We start from the raw sequence: 20533 nt of genomic DNA on the forward strand, positions 1-20533 counted from the left end.
GAAGAAGGCAAGATCATAAGGAGCCTACAGTTCCTAAAACAAAAATTCTATGAAAAGTGAGACAAGGCAGACACCCTTCTGGTGGCACGCCTGCGCAAGCAACGAGCCGCGAGATGGGTAACCCAGGTGCAGGGGATGGGTGGGGCCCTAACAAGCACTCCGAAGGGAATACAGGAAGCCTTCACCTCCTTCTATGAAACCCTATACAAAAGCGAAGGATCGCCCCCCGCAGAGGTTATTGATCGCTACCTAACCGAATCGCACCTCCCCTCCCTGACCAAGACTCAGGCAGATGCCCTAGAGACTCCAATCACAGAGGAATAAGTGGGAGCAGCCATTGGTCGCCGCAAACAGGGGAAAGCACCGGGTGACGACGGATTCACCGCAGGGTTTTACAAGACATACGCAACAGCTGTGACCCCCGTTTTGGCAAACCTCTTCACTGATATCATTGAGTCAGGGGTAGCACCTGACACCACCTTCCACGCCCTGCTCACTGTAATACTGAAAGAAGGCAGGGATCCCAGACAGTGCGGCTCCTATCGACCAATATCACTTTTGAATATTGACGCAAAAATATATGCCAGAGTCATAGCGGCCAGGCTTGAAGGACATCTACCCAAGCTGCTTCATCCTGATCAGGTAGGGTTCGTATTGTGCATCAAGGGTCAGACACTATGAGAAAAACGCTCCATCTGATAAACGAAGCCCAAAAGTTGCTGGATTATCCAGTGCTTCTCTCCATAGATGCGAAAAAGCATTTGACAGGGTGGCATGGGATTTTCTAGACTGGGTACTGATGAAAATTGGCCCAGGCCCGAAAATCCTGAGAGGTATCAGAGCCATCTACTCCTCCCCAAAAACCTTGGTAACAGTCAACGGCGGTAAATCCAGGTGGTTCAACCTGGGAAGAGGGACTAGGCAGGGATGTCCCCTGTCCTCATTATTTGTCCTGTCGTTAGAACCATTAGCCCAAAGATTGAGAAATGAACAGCAAGTGCAGGGAATTACAATCGACAACCGAACATACAAACTGGGTCTATATGCAGATGACATGTTGCTCCACATAACAAATCCATTAACCTCCATTCCGGCGGCAATTGAAATAATAAAGACCTACGGCCAACTAGCAGGACTCAAAATAAACACGGGAAAGTCTGTTCTTTTCCCCATAGATAGGAACAAAGATGACCAGGTAGCCCAATTTGACCCGCTGGGTATGAAAGTCAGTCTAACCACGTTGCGCTATTTAGGTGTCAATGTTACTAGAGACCTTGCAGGCCCATCTGACGCTAACTTCACTCCCCTGATGGCGATCATAGAGCAGGAGAAAAGAAAGTGGTGTCTCAGTAACATGCTGAGACACAATAGGTGCACAACTAATACAATCAAAAGATTGCAAATATAATACCATAAGTAATAATAACTCATCAGTAAGTAAATAACCAGTTCTTTTGCCAAAAATTTATATTTTTATAAACCTAGGATTGAAGCTCAATGTAGCTTCATACTGTTAGGCAGAAACCTGTGCAGTTCCCTTGGGGAACACTGCAAAAGATTTAAGACTACAGGTAGAGCAGTAAACCCCTTTGGTAGCAGTCTGCACCACCCAGATTTACCTGGTAGCTGTGGCTGAGCAGTCAGACTTCTCTCAAGAAGAGTTAGGCAGTATGTAAAGTATACACAATATGTACCAAAACACAATAGCACAAGCAAACACTGACCAGAGCTTGGTTTCAAAAGTATATAGTTATTTATTTAAAATACACATAAGTTAAAAACACTCTAGCAAAATATAGTAAACACTTCAAACACAGTTATAATGAAAGTAGATTCAATCCTTTCTCCTATCTAGACAACTCTAGGTTAACACCACTTAATTAAAACAGAGGTGAGTGCTTAACGTTAGATGACACTCTAGTAGTTTCCAAGAAAGGGAGAGAAAAAGCAGAAATGGGTTAAACACACCACTCTAAGGTCCAGAACACTTGCAATAGGCTCAAAGAAGCACAAAGTCACAGGTGAGCAAAAGTCACTAGGCAGGGCCCACTCTTAGAGTAGCCGGAGCGAAAATGTGCCCAAGATCACACTGTTAGTTAGAGATTCAAAGTCTTGCAAAGAGTCAAAAAGAGTTTAAAGTGGCTTAGAAAGTTTAGCCAACGTGTCCCAGGCACTCCCAGGTTCGAAAGCCGGGGACTAAATCTACCCCGTACAGTCGGTGGCAAGGGAAGCCAGGCGGAACACAGTACCTTAAGCGGAAAGGATCCTCCAGCGGGGGCAGTTGTTCCAGGCAGCGACAGCAAGGCTCGACGTCGGTCAGGGGAGAAGAATATCTCGCTGAAGAGCAGAAGAGAAAGGTCGTAGCACTGCCCGGGAAGAAACCAGCCGCGGAGTCCTCCGGTTAAAGGGTTGGTACCGACTTTCGCGGTATGGGGGTAAAGTGTGGTATTCCGGATGCCGGGGTGCTTGGCACAGGCAAGGCGGCCACGAGATACCTCAAAGAACGGAAAGAAGGCGAAAACTGGTTGTCCCCACCAGTCAAGGGAAGGAGCCACTCCGTTAAGAGTTCTCCTCGGTCGTCGGGAAAAAGTGGTGAGACGGTTCAGCAGGGCTCCACCGGGTGGTGTCGTCGAAGCAGGTCGGCTCAGCTCTTCCCTCGTCGGATTCTTGGTCCTGTGGCGACTTCTGAAGTCCCAGTCCCCAAAGCCCTGCTTTTATGCAGCAAGCCCCCATTCACCCAGCCTAGCTGTCACTCAAACATGCTAAGTGGTGAGCCGGGCGGCTCACCACTTGGGCCAATCAGGACGGAGTGCGACTTGAGTTACCAAGGTAACTCAGTCCAGGGTGCCTAAATCCCCCTCCACCCCTCCTAAGTACCCCAGACAGAGTGGCACCACTTTGGAGGGCTTCTGTGGAGAAGCCCGCCAAAAGTGGAACAAAGGGCTCCACTTTGGGTCAGAGTTACAGAGGCGAACACCAACGCCATTTTAGAATCAAGTTTTGGCAAAAAGTCCCAACCGGAGTTATAAAAATAAATATATAAACCGGCGGTATGTTTAAGGCTACCGTAAATAAATAATTAAATGTGTTAGCCTAAAACAATGGGAAATCCCATAGGAAAATATTCGCGGTCGAATATAAAACGTAGTTTCCACTGCCACCAGCCAAAACTCGATCAGGGGGGACGGAGACGTGCCCCCTCGACTAACAGACCCTGGGGCAATCGAATTGCCCCAGCCAGTACGTCCACAATATGATGGTTTGTACTGGTTCTGTTCAGGATTCAAGACTAGCAAAGTCTTTGGTGACTTTACATGCCCTGGGAGACAGTAGTCAGTCCCAGGGTATGGAGTCTATGTTGGGGAGTCCCTAGGACACCCCTGGGTCACGGCACAGAGGGTGCTGTGTGACCCACATCACAAAAATACATGAGGCCCTATGGAGTAAAAGACCCCATAGCCCATTCAACACAAGGTTTAACCAAGAAAACACACTTCAACATGTCCAAGAGTGAGGGTAAAAGAGTCTCACTCTTGGCAGGAGAAAAAAATTAAACCCCAGAAATCCAGCAAAGCTGCTGGGGGACTCACTAGGTAGGGAAATTCAGCCTAAACAGAGAATTCTCCCTAACACATACACACTTATAGGACAAATAGATTCATAATAGCCAAAAAAGGCAATGTCACAAATAAAAATACACATAAAAAAACGGTTCACAATCACAGTAATTTGTAGTTGGATGAATCAGTATACATTGAATATGAAACAAATTACAAACACAAATTCTTGATTGGACTTCATATGTTTGTCACAATATCTGGACCGGGAGTATGTTCTAGGTGTATGTTTTAGTATGCTCCACTAGTCTATTACTACGCATTTCGGGCAGTTTGCCCTTCTTCAGGTATTGATATCGTTGCAAGTCTTCCTAAGGGGTCAATCGAAATAATTATGTAATTAGTTCTCCTTCAGAATTCATTATCGTTACTGTATATTAAATCAAAAAGAATCATAACATGGTTCTATACACTAACCTGTGTCTTCTAATCTGACCAATCAGAATTATAGAATGTTCCACTGTTGGGTGTATGGATAACACTCCTAAGATAAAATCAAAGCAAGGAAAATTGTGAGCTAATAGGCATTAGCCTTCAAAATACAATACTTAACTCAGATGTACTAGGAGTACTGTACAGAAGATCTGAGGCGGGACATTTTGCTACAAGATGCGGTGTCCCACACAGTAAACAGATTTTCATGTGTACTTGAAACAAGAGATACATGTGTTCATCAATTAATCATTATTTTTTAACAAAGGCTCACCTCTAGGTATCAGTCCTGCTTAATTCGGACAGTCAACTAAGGAGATTTTATATTTGATGGTCAATTCACGGAGCACCTTTTGTGTTGAAACACTTTCGCTGTAATAAGAAATATTTCACGTTCATCTCTCCGGATCATATTATTCTTTGACTCATGATCTCTTATACAGTATGGAAAAGCATACCTGTAGGTAAATCTGCTGGTTCCCACCTACTTAGTGTTTTTTTTAATAAGTGGATGGTTGCGGATTTGAACCCTCAATTGTCTAATTTCATTCAGCAATTCAGCATTGTTAATCCCTGTTGAATAAACAAGGATCGATATTGTAGTTCTGCCATATATCGTTACACGTTAACTGATACTTTGTTTAGTCCTAGAGGAGACTATAAAGAATCAGGGCTTACCTTCCGAACAAAGGACTAGCATCTGTGTCCGAGCAACAAATGATCCCAATTTTCGTTTAGGACAATCGTTATTCTAGTCCTTACGATTAGTTATTTGCTTTGCATTCTAAGTACATACTTTTCTGGAAGTCACCACTCTTCTATCGCGGACTCTGGTATACTACGCTCCTTCCTATTCCATCGCGCGGAGGCAATGCCGATCGTTGCGTCTAGAGTACATTTATGAAAACTTGACCTATCTATGTCTCTTTCAAAGCAGCCATCTTTGACAGAAAAATGGCGATCGGTCTATTAGTGAGGATATGTAAAGACTAGACTTGTTTAATGGCAGCCATCTTTAAATAAAAAATGGCGATCCCGATTCTCGGAACCTGTCATACACTGATTCTATATTTCATGACTTTTGTTTAAAGATACCACGGTCATCATGATAGATGACAACTGGTCTATTACAGCAAATCGAATTTAACGTGTTAGCCGTCCTATGCTGAACTTGCTAGTCATAACTCGAAGATGTGGTGATACCGTATAGCTCAGAGGTCCATACATCAGTTACATCATACATTCACATCAAGGTAGTTGCCAAAACAGCTAATAATTACCGAAGTGACTCAAAATTACAATTGTGTTTCATCCACTTCCTACAGGTTTTTACAAAATCAATTTTAGAATATTTCTTAATGCACAGCAATTCAACATCACCATTATATTATTTCAGGGATAAAGTGCCAATTCTACATGCACATAGAAAAACAATGATACATTGCACCCACACTTAAAAGCATTGCATATAAATGTATGTTCTCTTCAACTTCACTAGTTTCCCAAACCTCTACATTTTACAACATACCAGATCACAAGAAACAATATAGATCCCAAGATGAAGAATGGAAGAACCGCTCCGAAGTAACCCGGAGGAATGCAGAATCCCGGGTGAGTATTGGATGCCCGCGCGGAAGTCTTTTCCCAACAGGGGCGGCGGTCAGAAGACCAGCTGGAGACTAGACCGATGGACATAATTGCAGGCAAGGCCTTTGTCGCTGTAGTAACACCTGTTCTTCTCCTTTTCTTCTTCCAGGCACCGATGGATGGAAATCGCAGACGGCTGTAGAAACTCGAGGACAGAACAGACACGGTGAGCGTTACGCTGCAGGAGTGCAGAATAACGCAAAGCGTGTTCTGCCTGCAGGGTGTGGCTTAAATAGCCTTGCAAGTAGTTCCAGGTAAAGTAGTCCCTTTACCACACCCTGTCTCTCAGGAAAAGTAGTCCCTCTGCCACACCCTGGATACACAGAAGTCTCAGCCTCACTAGGCAGATTAAGTAGTTCCATAAGTTCAGCCCATTTCATGAGCCTGGCGCCAACGGCACCAGGACTGAGTCCATGAGGCTCTGGTGCACTTCCTTGAGGCCTGACAAGTCCTTCTTGGTGACGGGGACTGGGGTGGGCCCAACAGTTCCAGTGGTTTTGGAGCACGCACCATCCCTTGGTCCTGGTTTGTTCGGGTGACTATGATGAAACCTTTTCAACAACCGTGGTGCATGAATGTGTTCACTAGGTTCCCATGATCTTTCATGTGGTCCATATCCTTTCCAGTCTATCAGATAAAACAGTTTTGATTTGACGATTTTCGAGTCCAGGATATCCTTGACTTCAAATTCGGGTTCTCCGTCGACCATGATCGGTTTTGGTGGTTTCAGTACTCGGGTTCCTGGTTGCACTGGTTTCAGAAGTGAGACATGAAACACAGGATGAATTTTCATGTGCAAAGGTAAATTCAACTTCACAGCTACCGGATTGATGATGGCCTTAATGGTGTATGGACCTCTGTATCTGAGGTTGAAGGTTCGGGTTCCTTTCATTGGTATGTGCTTTGATGCCAGCCAGACTTCGTCTCCAACTTGATACTTTGGAGTTTCACTCCTATGGATGTCTGCTGACTTCTTGTATCCTTCCTTGGCTTGTTTCAGCTGATCCGTTGCTTGTTTGAAAGCTTGAGTAATAGTAGTGTGCACATTTTTTACTGCTGGCATTTCCAAAGGTTGAGGCGAGTCAAGATTGGAGGTTCGTGGATGCAACCGGTAAATGGTGTAGAAGGGAGTCTGTCCGATGCTGGAGTGCAGGGAATTGTTGTAGGCGTACTCGGTTATCCATAAAATGTCTTTCCAACTGCTTTCAGTTTGGTGTAACATACATCTGAGGTATTGGCTTTTGGAAAGTCTTGTATTCGCACTATCTGCTCTAAGAATTCTTTAGCCAAGATTGAAGCTGGGTGTAAGCCCTTCAGTGGAATTAAATGAGCCATCTTCGAAAACAAGTCCACCACCACCAAAATTGTGTTGAACCCGTTAGAAGGAGGAAGGTCAGTTATAAGATCAAGAGACAACGTATGCCAAGGCTTAGGCGGAATATCCAGTGGTTGCAGTTGACCTGGTTATCTTTTCTTCAAGGCCTTGTTTTGTGCGCAGATTCCACAGGATATTACAAATTGCTTGATGTCTTTATGCCATGTTGGCCACCATTAGTATTGCTTGATCTTGGCTTCGGTCTTAGCTATCCCAGGATGGCCTTCAACCAGTGATTCGTGGTAAGTCGAGATGACCCTCTCCTGAAGTTCTTTGCTGGGTAGGTAGAGACGTCCCTGAAAATATGGTAAGTGGTTTGAAACAGAATGATGAACACTTTTGGTGGACCAGTCTCTGATTGTCTGTATCCATGAGATGTGTGATTTCTTTGTGGATGTCATCTAAGGTTAGAGACGTTGTCACTCCTAAGATCTTTTCTCCGGGAATGATGGGCCACTGGGTCTGGGTTGATGGATTCCTCTTCTACCCCAATGCGAGATAGAGCGTCTGCCTTGCCATTTCGACAACCAGGTCGGTAAGTAATCACAAAGTCAAATTCAGCAAAAAATAATGCCCATTGGAGTTGGCGGGATGATTGGGCCTTTGCCACCTTCAAATACTGTAGATTGCGGTGATCACTGATCACTGTAATTGTATGTCTTGCTCCCAGAAGGTAATGCCGCCAAGCCTTGAAGGCCGCCTTGATGGCCAGAAGGTCCTTGTCCGTAATGGCATAATTCAATTCTGGTGCCGTGAATTTCCGTGACCAGAAGGCCACTGGATGGAGTTGACCTGTTTCAGGATCTTTTTGCGAGAGGACCGCTCCCATTGCCGAACTGGAAACGTCGGTCTCAACCACGTACGGTAGGTCTGGACGTGGGTGTTTCAGGATCGGGGCTGAGATGAATTTTTGCTTTAGGTCCTGAAAGACTTTCTCGGCTTCCTCTGACCATTGAAAACGTTTGTTCTTTCGCAGTAGAGAGGTAATGGGATGCACTAGCTGCGAGAAGCCCGGAATGAAGCGGTGATAGAAGTTCGCAAATCCGAGCATACTCTGAACACCTTTAATCGAGGTTCGGGAAGGCCAGTTGAGAATGGCGTCAACCTTCTGTGAATCCATGCGTACACCATGTGGGGTTAGGACAAACCCAAGGAATTCGACCTCCGTAACATGGAAGAAACATTTTTCCAATTTTGCGTACAATCTGTGTTGTCGAAGTTTGTCCAAAACTACACGGACGTGTTTCACATGTTCCTGTTCAGACGATGAATATACCAGAATGTCGTCTATGTATACTACGACAATCACATCAATCAATTCATGCAGGACGTCATTCATGAAATACTGGAACGCCTCTGGGGCGTTGCAAAGGCCAAAGGGCATCACTTGGTATTCGAATAATCCATATTTGGTGCGGAAGGCGGTCTTCCATTCATCCCCTTTTTTTATTCGTACCAGATGATATGCCCCTCTAAGATCTAGCTTGTTATAGATTCGGGCATCTTTAACTTGGTCCAAAAGCTCAGGAATTAGTGGCAAGGGGTAACGGTTTTTAACTGTGACTTGGTTTAATGCGCGGTAATCGATACAAGTCCTAAGGTCTCCTTCTTTTCTAGGCACGAAGAACAAAGGCGAGGCTGCTTGGGGACTTGGATGGGCGGATAAAGCCGTTAGCCAGGTATTGCTCCAGATACTTTTTTAAATGCAGATTTTCAGGTTCCGTAAGTGCGTAGATTCGGCCACATGGAATCTGTGCGCCAGGTATAAGGTCAATTTGACAATCGTACGATCTATGGGGAGGAAGAGTATTCGCTTGGTTCTTCTGGAAAATATCCTGATAGTCTTGGTATTCTGGAGGTAGCGGATTAGGCAGATTCATGATAATTGTGACTTCCTTAACCAAAGGTTCCTTTGTTTGGTAACAGATACGAGCACATTCGACTGAGAAGGTCAGCCTCTTAGCACGCCAGTCGATGCAAGGATTGTGTGATTCTAGGCATGGCATTCCCAGAATTATTTGAAATTGTGGAGCCTTGATTAGATCGAACACAATGTCTTCCCGATGTCCGTCTTGGCACAAAAGTGTCATTTCTGTTGTCGAGTGCGTTACTGGACCCCAAGCGATCTCAGTTCCATCGACAGTGGTGACTAAATCTCTAGTTGCCTTTTCACACAGAGGAAGATTCGTCCTTGTGCCAAATCGTGATCCATATAATTTCCAATGGCTCTGCTATCGATATATGCTCTGACTGCATGCATTTGAGACGGCTGTTGGTGATTTATGAGGATCATTGGCAAGACGAGGTGCGAGGTCTGAGAGTCCTTCTTTTCGCTCGACAAGCGGACCTCTACGCTTGTCGGGCGAGGAAGTTTTCCGGCTCCGGCTCCGTTTCACTTTGCCGGCAACTCTGACTGCCTTCTTGGGTGGTTTTACAGGGCAGTCTCGAAGGAAGTGGCCGGCTGAGCTGCAATACAAACACAGCTGTTGTTGTCTTCTTCTATCTCTTTCAGCATTGGTTAACGGACCTTGCACTCCTCCAATCTGCATGGGTTCGGCCACGTATGAAGTCTTGGATGCATTCTCCTTTGGGCGTACAAAAACCCGTCCTAGCTCGATCTGCCTTACGGTTCTGTAGTCTATGATCAAGCTGAACCACCAGATCTATGTATTCCGCGCAATCAATAGGAGGGTTGACCACTTGAGCTAAAACATCCTTCAACTCCCCTCTTAAGCCCCGGTAAAACAGAGTTGTTCTCTTGTCGTCTGGCCAACCAGTTTCTACGATCAGTCTATTAAAGGTTGCGATGTACGTCAACAGATCTTGATTGCCTTGGTGCAGGGACAAGAGTTCATTATCCAATGCCTGACCTTGAGAGTGGCAGGCAAACAACTTCTCCATGTTCATTTGGAACCTCTGGAAGTCTCGCAAGATGGGATCGTCCCGATTGACTAGAGGTACCGACCAGTCCGCAGCACTGCCACTGAGATAAGACAATATAAAGGCTACCCTTGATTGGTCGTTTGGAAATGCCCCTGGCCTACATAGGAAATGTAGTCGGCACTGGTTTATGAAAACCGCATACCTTTTTGGGTCTCCTGCAAAGCGTTCTGGAGGTGCCAAAGGTACAGCTCCTGGAAGGACCACTTGAACTGGATTGCTGGGTGTAGTTGGAACCGTTGACCCCAATCCAGGTAGCGGTGTTTGCCCCGCCTGTGATTGAAGCAATTGTTTAGCAAGCTCATCGGTACGATCTTTAGCCACTATCAATTCCCTCCTTAAAGCATTGGTGTCCTGCCGGGCCAAATGTACCTCAGCCCTGAGTTCCCCCAAAAGCTGGGCTAGTTGGTCTGTCTCTGAGGTTTCCATGACGCCCAGGTAGAGAATTTGTAGAAGGCTTCGCGTCCTGTCACGCTCACCTGGTCTCCACGGGGGCATAGCATGTAGTCTGATGACCGATATCTGTACAGGCTTAGTTTTAATGGTATGATGGTGTCCTCTCCCCTGTTATCTCCCTAGGAGGCCTTAGCCTGCAATTTTGAAACAAGATGTTAGCTAATGAGTGGGTTGGATTGGTCCCACTACCTGCAACCTCCTGATGCCCGACTCCTCTCCTGCTCAACTTTGAGTTTGGTGAGGTTGGCTCTCCGTCCTGCTTGACCTTCAGCAGGGGCGCAGTAGGCTCAGTCTTTCTCTGGGCACAGTTACTTCACTGTTCCAGAGTGGCTGTTGCTGTGTTTCGGGAATGCTTGGATTAATCAGGTAAGTCTCTATCCCAATGACAGCTTGGTATAGATGCTCAAAGTCTTATTGTCCCAAGGTTTAAACGTGTTTTGTCTTTCTTGCAGACGCGGTTTAATACGGAAGTCTAGAAGAAGAATTGACTCTCCTAGGATGCTGAACTGGTTGCCTCCAGGTGAGTATTAACGCGGATGAGTGGCGCTGGACGGCTGAACAATTGTTTGTTTTGTATTGTGCGCGACTAACCTGCTGTTTTCTGTTCCCTTTTTGCAGGTGCGGCGCGGCCCCAAGATGAAGAATGGAAGTACCACTCCGAAGTAACCCGGAGGAATGCAGAATCCCGGGTGAGTATTGGATGCCTGCGCGGAAGTCTTTTCCCAACAGGGGCGGCGGTCAGAAGACCAGCTGGAGACGAGACCGATGGACGGAATTGCAGATAAGGCCTTTGTCGCTGTAGTAACACATGTTCTTCTCCTTTTCTTCTTCCAGGCACCGATGGATGGATATCACAGACGGGCGTGGCTGTAGAAACTCGAGGACAGAGCAGACACAGTGACCGTTACACTGCAGGAGTGCAGAATAACGCGAAGCGTGTTCTGCCTGCAGGGTGTGGCTTAAAGAGCCTTGCAAGTAGTTCCAGGTAAAGTAGTCCCTTTACCACACCCTGTCTCTCAGGAAAAGTAGTCCCTCTGCCACACCCTGGATACACAGAAGGCTCAGCCTCACTAGGCAGATTAAGTAGTTCCATAAGTTCAGCCCATTTCATGAGCCTGGCGCCAACGGTGCCAGGACTGAGTCCATGAGGCTCTGGGGCACTTCCTTGGGGCCTGACAAGTCCTTCTGGGTGACAGGGACTGGGGTGGGCCCAACAGTCCCAGGGGTTTTGGAGCACGCACCATGACAGAGGTGCAGTAGGAAGTTTGACTTTTTAGAGACATCAGAGATATGGGCGGAGAAGGAAAGGGTGGAGTCAAAGATGAGCCAGAGCTTCTTAGCCTCGCAAGTGGGGGTAGGAGGAGGGCCAAGGGAGGCCGGTCAGAGAGTGAGGGGAAAGGATGGTGAAGGTGTGCCAATGATGGGGATCTCTGTCTTACTGGCATTCAGACAAAGATCATTGGCGGCACACCAATCTTGAATGCCAGTTAGGCAATCAGCGTTGGGAGAGGAGGTGTAGCCGAGGGCAGCCTGAAAATGAGTTGAGTGTCGTCAGCGTAGCACTGGAAATTTGAGCAGAAAATGGCAATGCAGTAGGCGAGAGTTGCCAGGTATTGGTTGAAAAGCCAGGGCGAGAGGTTAGACCCCTGGGGAGCACCGAGGTGGAGAGGAAGATAGATGATAGGAAGGACCCAAGTTGGACCTGGGATGGTCAATCAGAGAGGAAAGAGGTCAGCCAGGCCAGAGCCTGATAAGTGATACCCAGGTTATCACGGAGACGGTTGAGCAGAATGGTATGGTTGACGGTGTCGAAGGCAGAAGAGAGATTGAGGAGGATGAGGACAGAGGGAATGTTGGAGTCAGGGTTGGAGAGCAGATCTTCACGGATGTTCAGGAGAGCAGTTTCCGTGCTTCTGGCAGCTCTGAAGCCAGACTGGTGGTCATGGAGCCAGCCAACAGAATTGGAATGAAGGTTAAGCTGAGAGATGGCCAACTTTTCCAGGAGTTTGCCCTGAAAGGTAGTAATGGAAATTTGGTGATAGTTGGACCAGAATGATCAGCTGTGAGTTTCTTGAGAAGAGGATGCGCAAGGGAGGCCTTCAGAGGGAGGGGAAGGATTCTGAGGCAAAGGAGCGGCTGCAAACATCAGCAAGGGCTTGAGTGAGGTTGTCAATGTGGTCCTTGGTGGTTTTAGAGGAACAGGGGTGAACCTGTTTTGATGAGGCTTTCATAGATCGGACTTGTCTAGCGACCTCATCAGGGGAGAAAAGAGGAGAGGACGAGAAGGAGGGTGGGGGGTGGCTGAAGCAGAGCCAGCAAGCACAGACGGAGCGGGGAGAGGAGAGGGTAGGGGTGGAGAGGGTGGACAGGATGTCCTGGGTTTTTGAGATAAAGTGAGAGGCAAGGGCATTGCAAAGAGCCTGGGGGGCAACAGGAGGGGTAGAGACTGCAGCAGGGTTGACCAGCTCCTTGCAAATTTTAAAGAGTTTGTTTGCGTTGTTAGATGCCTGCAGAGACACAAGCTTGAATGTGGCCTCTCTTCTTGGTGAGGATAGAGAGTTGGTATTTCCTTTGGAGCAGGCGACAGGCCATTTTGTCAGAGGATGAACCAGAAGCCCTCCCATTTCCTCTCAGCTGCCCTACACTTACGTTTAAGTGTAGCTAGGTCAGAGTCATACCAGGAATTGCACTCGGCTTTGGACTTCAAACAGATCCTCATGACAGGGGCAAGAGAATCAAGAGTATCAGAAATTGAAGAGTAGAGCAGAGACAGGGCTGTGTCAGGATGTGAGACAGCCAGAGGTGGAGAGGGGGGAGAGAAGGTGGCAGCAAAAGCCTCAACTGACACACGCTTCATGGGCCGGATGTACGAGAAGGTAGGTGGCAGTGTTGGGGTTGGCTTGGCTTGGGGGGAAAGAGGGAGGGAGTGAGGAGAGGAGGGAGTGATCGCTGCAGAAGAGAGGTGTGGTCAGAGGGATGGAGACGGGGAGGTCAGAGGATATCAAGACATAGAGTGTGTGCCCTGCAGAGTGAGTCGGGCCAGAGGGGAGGATGGACAGGGAGAGGGAGTTGCAGAGATCACGGAAGAGTACAGAGGAGGAACAAGGAGAGTCTAAATGGATACTGAGGTCACCGAGGAGGAGGAGGGGTTGAGTGGTAGAGGCTAGGAGAGGTCCGCCCACTCAGAGAAAAATTTAGTGATTTGACCAGGAAGCCGGTAGATGGTAGCCACAGTAAGAGAATGGGTAAGAGAGAGAGAGCCTACAGACAAGGCATTCAAAAGAGCAGTAGGTCTGATTGGGAATAATAGAGTTAGGAATCCACTCAGGAAAGATCTGGGCTTCCCCACCACTGGACCGGGAGGATCTGGCTGCAGAGAGGATCTTGTAGTCATCAGGGAGGAGGGTGTCAAAGCTCGTGACAGAGCTGGCCGTTAACCATGTCTCAGTAAGATCAAGGACATCAAGGTCTAGTTCTTCAAGGAGGTGGCATATGTCAGAGGAGTGTTTGACAGCAGAGCGAGAGTTGAGTGGCAATATGAAGAAGGTTGCCAGCAGATCTTCCGGGGAGGGGTACTGATCAGAGGTACGCCCTGCGGAGGAGAAAGAGCCATAGGAGGGGCAGAGGAGAAGGAGAGAGAAGGCAAGGTAGCCATGGGGGGAGAGGCGGGGACAGCAGGAGATGAGAGGAAATTGGCGAGGCGAGGGAAGCGCCTATCAAAGAGGAGGCAATTGCCTGAGGGCCTTGGACCATGACAGTGCCATTAAGGTAGACATTAATGATGACTTTAGAGGAGTCGAAGGAAGCCATGAGAACTTCCCAGTGAGTGCCACCATTAATGGGTGAGGAGGAGATAAGGACAGAGCACAGAGATCATATGAAGAGTCCATAGATCTGGTGAAGGAACGACAAAGAGGATGTCGGTGAGGGTCTGTCCGAGGAAGTATTAGGGTTGGCGGTAGGAAGACCAGGGTTAGAGGCCACGATATCCTTTTTGAACTTCTTCCTACCAGACTTAGTGAGAAGGGAAGGATAGTCAATGGAGAAGCAGTTGGAAAAGATAGAAGAAACAGAAAGCGCCATGGGGGTGGAAGCGAGGAGAGGATGGAGAAACTGGAGGGGTTAAGCCAGGTAGGTGTGGGACAAAAGAGAGTGGTGAGGTCACTGGGTTGGCAAGTTACAGAGAAGCAACAGTATACCAGCAAAATAAAGAGAATTTAGCAAAAACAGCATGATTTTACTTTCTAGCAAAAACAGCAAAATTTGACTTTCTAGCAAAAAGCAAAAACGGGCAAGATTTGACTTTCCAATCAGGGATTCAGATGTTGGCAAAGGGTTTTAAGAAGCACTGAGCATCAGGATGACAACATGGTAGTAACAAGCAGAAAGAACAGTGATAGTCAAAGGTGGTAGGAGTGAGTCCAGAAGGAGGGAACTAACCCATAGTTCTGGAGATGACAGTTGTCAATGCAGTCTGAATTTCTTAGAGGAGTGAGGTGGCAGCATCATTGTGGTTAAGGATCAGGGAGGACTCCAATTAGCTTTACGGAAGCGGACAGGGAGCAGACAGGGTCCTTAGAAGTGGGCCTTTGCTGAGAGGGCTGGCTAAAGCCTGCCGATCCCTGTTTGGATGGAAGAAAGCACTCCGCAACCAGTGGGAGTGCTGCACAGGGAGATGTAGTTCAGCCAGCTTGCCTACTCAACAAAGAAAACCATGGTGGCCATCATGGAAAGGCCGAAAATCAGTCAAATAAGCAGGCAATAGTGGGAAAACGTGTGCCTTCAAAATAGAAAGGCAGCGTCAGGTAATAAAAAAACGGCAGCACAATGAAAATGCCCAATAAAACAGTGCTTCTCCAACAATTTTAAGCAAATTTCGTTTTTTCTTCTTTTTTTCAATTTTCGAATTTTCAGGTTCAACAATTCCCCTGGAGGTGCAGTAATGCACAGAAAGGTCACCTCATGGCCGGCGGTGCAGAGTAGGCCCAATGGCCTTCTGGAAACTGATGAAAACCCGACGATCCTTGCCCTTGGGGGGCGCTGAAATTCAGCGAAAACGGATCCTCGCTTGTCGGCCGATGAAGAGAAGAGCACATAGGCTCTGACTTGACAAAAATCAGACTTTTTCTCGAAAAAACGAGTAAACCGTAGAATAGATCACAGAGCAAAACTCAAGGAGTCCCAGCACTTGAACGTGCAGTAAAAATCCGAAGATGGCTGCCAGAGGAGAGGCTTAGGGAGAGAGCATTCATTGGCTGGGGGCAGTATGACTCAGAGTACAGTGATTGGTTTAGAGGAGAAATACAGTTTAAAAGTGATAGTAAAAGTGAAACTGTTTTTTCTTTTACCAAGGATTCCCGGCCTGACGAAGGGGAGTATTCATGAGCATGTGAATCCATGCCAGACCCATGCTAGAGAACAATAGTTACAGGTAAGTAACGTGTTCCTTTTGAGCAGTTTACAGAATTTAAGTAGGTATGGCTCAAATCTGAGAAGGACAGGGAAGCTGTTCCAAAGGGGGAGGCACCAGTCCCAGAGAGAGATCTGCCCTTATTCTCTGCTTAGAGAAACGTTTGACAGTCAGAAAGTTGGAGTTAGAGGAGTGTAGGGCACTAGCAGGGGAGTATTTTAGGAGCGAAAGTTGAAGGTGTCCTGCTCCCAGGCCCCAGAAGGCCTCGAGGACGATGCCTTCGATACCACAAATAGTTGGGGTGTGCCATTTGCATTGGGTATTAAAGAACTGATATAACAGTATTGTTTGACTTCCTTCTCAGGGTGATGCACATCGGTATTACTCCTTGGAAAGACCTCCATAGCTACCATTTCCTTCTTAATTCTGGTCATTAATACTCTACTATTATTTTGCACCAATACAGGGTTAGTATAATTAAACCTACCCCTAAGAGACCAATATACCATTTCAACCATAAGGAAAGAGAGAGAGGGAAAAGGATAGAGAAACATGTAGGGCAATGCACGGCACACCGGATGCCCCAAACTACAGCTCCCAGAAATCCCAGTACTCCGTTCATGTGACGCGTCGCATGTTCGGGCCTCAGACGTGCCCCGGAAGCTGCCAGTACTTAAGCAATGGGAATCTGCCGTGCAGCGATCCTTAACAGTTGCGTTCTGCCTGGAAAGCAGCTTTCTGTGGTTGTTGCCCTGCACTTGTTTGCCTTCCTGGTTTCATGACGTCCTTGACCCTCCGCTTCCCTGGACTTTGCCTTTCCCTTGTCTGTTTCTGGTGCTTCAATCCCTTGGACTGATCTCCTGGCTCCCCTTGAACTTGTGGTTCCTCTCCCAGGACTGCCTTCTCTCTTGCTGCTGGGCAGGGTCTTCCTTTCTTCGCTCTCCTCGGATTCTCCACTAATCTGCCCCAAAGAACTTCAAGTTTTCTCTCACCCTGGATTGCATTTGTTTTCTGGATTTTTGCGCTTTACCTTTTTCATTTGGACCTAGATGTTCTTGGTTTTCATTTTTTCTTAGCTTTTCATCATCCTTGGCTCTGAGTCTCTTCTCCTTTTGGACCTTCTCCTGTGGATGCTGGACAATCATCTTGCTCCCTAGATTGCGCCCTTGTGCCGTTCGGGTCAGGTATCCTAAGGTGCATGGACTTTGTTCGAGTTCTTCCTGGCGCTTTACTTTTGGGACACCTGTACACTCTGGACTTCTTTGGCAGGAGCTTGTCAAGTAGGTTCATCGACCGCATCTACACCAAAACAGGTAGGAGTTGGGGTACTGTCTGAGGGAGGTCTTTCTGACCAGCATACGGTTAATGAATAGGTACTTTAACGTAATGTGTGTGTCTTTTGCCTCCTCTGCTGTTGCTCCTGGCTTTTCACCTGAGCCCCTAGCCTGTCAGTTACATTATTTGCTCTCTGCAGGCTGTGCCCTCGGAAGCAAAGTCTCCCTTTGATAGGAGTCCCTGATCGCTCTATCGGACTGGGGTTACTAGAGACGGACCAGATCCTGACATTATCTAAGAGCGGACAAGGACGTTTTTAGAGGTGGAACACCTGATGATGCCAGTCTTTTATATACTGCGTAAGATACACAAGAGCTTAATCAATCCACCAGGACGCCCTATTATAGCAGAAATGGGCAGTCTGCTGGAGCCTCTAGCTAAATACTTGGATAAAGCCATACAACTATTGATACACGAAAGCCCTACATAGCTCAAGGACACTACACATTTCCTTACACGACTGAATAACACGCAATTTGTTGGAGGGAGACCCATCCTATTTACTATGGACGTCGCCTCCCTCTACACTAAAATTGTACATGATGCCGGACTTGTGGCCATGGAGTGGTTCCTCTTGCGGTCCAATTCCTGTACAGCGGATAGCATATTTGTCCTTACCCTCTTAAAACTAGTATTGCTGAAGAATTTTTTCAAGTTTGTGGACATATACTACTTGCAAGTCTCTGGTACAAGTATGGGAGCAGCAATGGCCCCTAGTTAAGTGAATACGTATATTCTATATCTGGTAACTGAACATGTGCTTGAGAGGTATGCAACACTTATCGATGTTCGTGCGCTATATTGATGATGTTTTTGGGATGTGGACCGGACCAATTGAGGAATTAAACAAACTTCTTTGGCATGATGAATCCAATGCATCCACGGATACGTTTCAAAACAGAATTTAGTGAAAGCAGAATACATTTTCTAGATGTAGAAATTTACCTTGAGAATAGCACCCTCCACACGCGGATCTTTACAAAACTGAAAGATCAAAATGGTCTACTATTAGCAACCAGTTTTCACCCAAAACAGACGATTGATGGCATACCGCTGAGTTAATTTATGAGATATCGGCACATTTCCAGCTTGGAGGAGTATTGGTGATGGGCAAGCACCCTGACAGACACATTCTTGGAAAGGAAATACAATAAGGACTTGATTCAAGGAATAGCTGGGAAGATAGAGCTGATGCAGAGAGAGGCTCTACTTACACTAAAACCATCTAAAGCAAGTCCCTCACTGGTGTATGTTACAACACACTCGACACAGAGTGTCAGAGTAAAAAAAGTGATAAAGAAAAACTGGGAGATGTTACGAATAGACCCAGTCTTGAGTAGACTGTTCCCGGAGTTACCTACATTTACATATAGGAATAGCGAGGCATTATGTAACACATTGGTAAGTGCAGATATCACATCCTGTAACAAACCTAATATTCGCTATACAGGAACACAACCTTCTGGGAATTGCCAGCATTGTGGCAACTTTATTTGAGGCAATAAGATTGCACACCCACATACGGGCAGACAAATAGGTTTGAAACACTCATGTACCTGTGACTCAATTAATATCCTATATGCCTTGAGGTGTCCATGCGGATACTATTTTATGTAGGGATGACAACGAGGAAATTGAAGGTCAGATGGACAGAACATAAGGTCTCTAGTAGCAACCCACTTTGTGGAGGTGAGGCATAATATAGCTCAGTTAAAGTGTGTTATCCTTGAACAAGTCTCATAGCCCAATAGAGGTGGCAACCTACAGAGAAAATTACAACGGCGAGCGATAGCGTGGATTGATCAGCTAGACTCTCTAACCCCATGTGGGATACATTGTGAATGGATCTGATGTTTTTTTCTGTAGTTCTCATTTGACTCATTTTAATCTTGAGTGCACAATCTGATTGAACTGAGGACTTTGTGGGTGAATGTGGGAAATTAAACCTTGAGTTGTCATGGGACAGTGCTAGGGTGATTATGAGACATCTCAACAGACTGTGAACAGGAATTTTCTGGGAGAGCCCCTTGGACTTTATTAATACCAGTGTTGTGACTAAAAAGTAAGAACAGATTGGAAGCAGGCGTACCTGAGAAGTGGGGTGCAAGTGAAAATACACTGTTAACCTGGAAGGTTAAGTTGAAGATGTTGACCACAGGGTATGGTAGAATTTGAGCAGACTAACGCTCCCAGTGTAGCTCTCTGAGTGATGAATGGGGATATTGAGTCGGGGTGTGAACAAACTTGGCTATATTACAAAGCGTAAGATTTGGCATATAGCCCATATTTACATGACGTGCTGGTCCTGAGCATTTATGTTTCTCACATAAGATTACCTCAGGACAGGTAGGGTTGGGGCATACTAGATGAGTCTAGTAACCTCTATCTAGAATGAGGCACTCACTATCCCTGGAGAATCTGCTTCTCTGTCTTAGGCGGCTGAGCCGGCATCGCATGCATTCGCGGAATGGTATTCAGTTGCCGGTACGATAAGCTAAGTCTAGTCATGGACGGCCAGGGGGCACCAGACCGGTTGGCGGCCATGTGCCCCGTGGTCTGCCCGTATGAGAGTAGTGTCTTGACCCTTTTGATATCAGAATACAACTAAGTTTTAAATGTGATCTCCCAATTTATCATGGCCACCAAGCCGACATCACGTGTTGACGCCAGTGCGCGTGCGGTAACCAGCATTATTTAAGACTGGCGCGTGGCACCGGACCGCTAATGCTGGTCTGCTGTCCCGCGCTCCAACTTTACCTGAGGTCAGGGTAAGTAAGAAAGAGGGACCATGATCAAGCGTGGCTGGGTGGTATACTTGCGCTATACCCTGTTAGCTGTCGAGTTAGGCATTTGGGAACAAGGGATCCAACTCCCCTCTCAAACTTTTACATTGAGAAATTGATCCCTAAGTGGGGAGCCCTAACCCAAAAGTAATGCATCTGCATGGGGAGGGCGGTGGAGATGGTATCACCAGTATAACAGCAGGAGTTATTCTGTTTATATTTCATTTGGACATCAGATCAGAGTACGATTGAGTTAGACAGAGGAGTGAAGACTGCGTTCAGACTCCCAGCACACGCTTTAAGACATGAGCTGGGTAAGTGTGATTCTTGGCTAACTGACCATAGAATCTGTGGGAACAAATGTTTTGCTTGTTCATAACTAATGGGCTATATTTAATGATGGGTTTGACCTTATTCCTTAAAATCAATGTAGATTGAAGGTTAGTTCACCTTATTGTTATTGAGTATCAAATGAGTCACCCATACCAGGATATCAGAATCATTGATATGTATTATCGGTTGAAGGTCACAGATGAAT

At 46.6% G+C, this 20533-nt stretch overlaps 1 protein-coding gene across 1 annotated transcript in view; it reads left to right on the forward strand.

Annotated features, from left to right (window-relative positions):
• The window catches only part of DICER1 (dicer 1, ribonuclease III), a 2611056-nt gene that overhangs the window by 634282 nt on the left and 1956241 nt on the right, over positions 1 to 20533 (forward strand). The gene's annotated exons all lie outside the window — the stretch shown is intronic.

This window comes from Ambystoma mexicanum, chromosome 14 (assembly GCF_040938575.1).
Source record: "Ambystoma mexicanum isolate Mex_15411 chromosome 14, UKY_AmexF1_1, whole genome shotgun sequence".
In the NCBI taxonomy this organism is placed as follows: Eukaryota; Metazoa; Chordata; class Amphibia; order Caudata; family Ambystomatidae; genus Ambystoma; species Ambystoma mexicanum.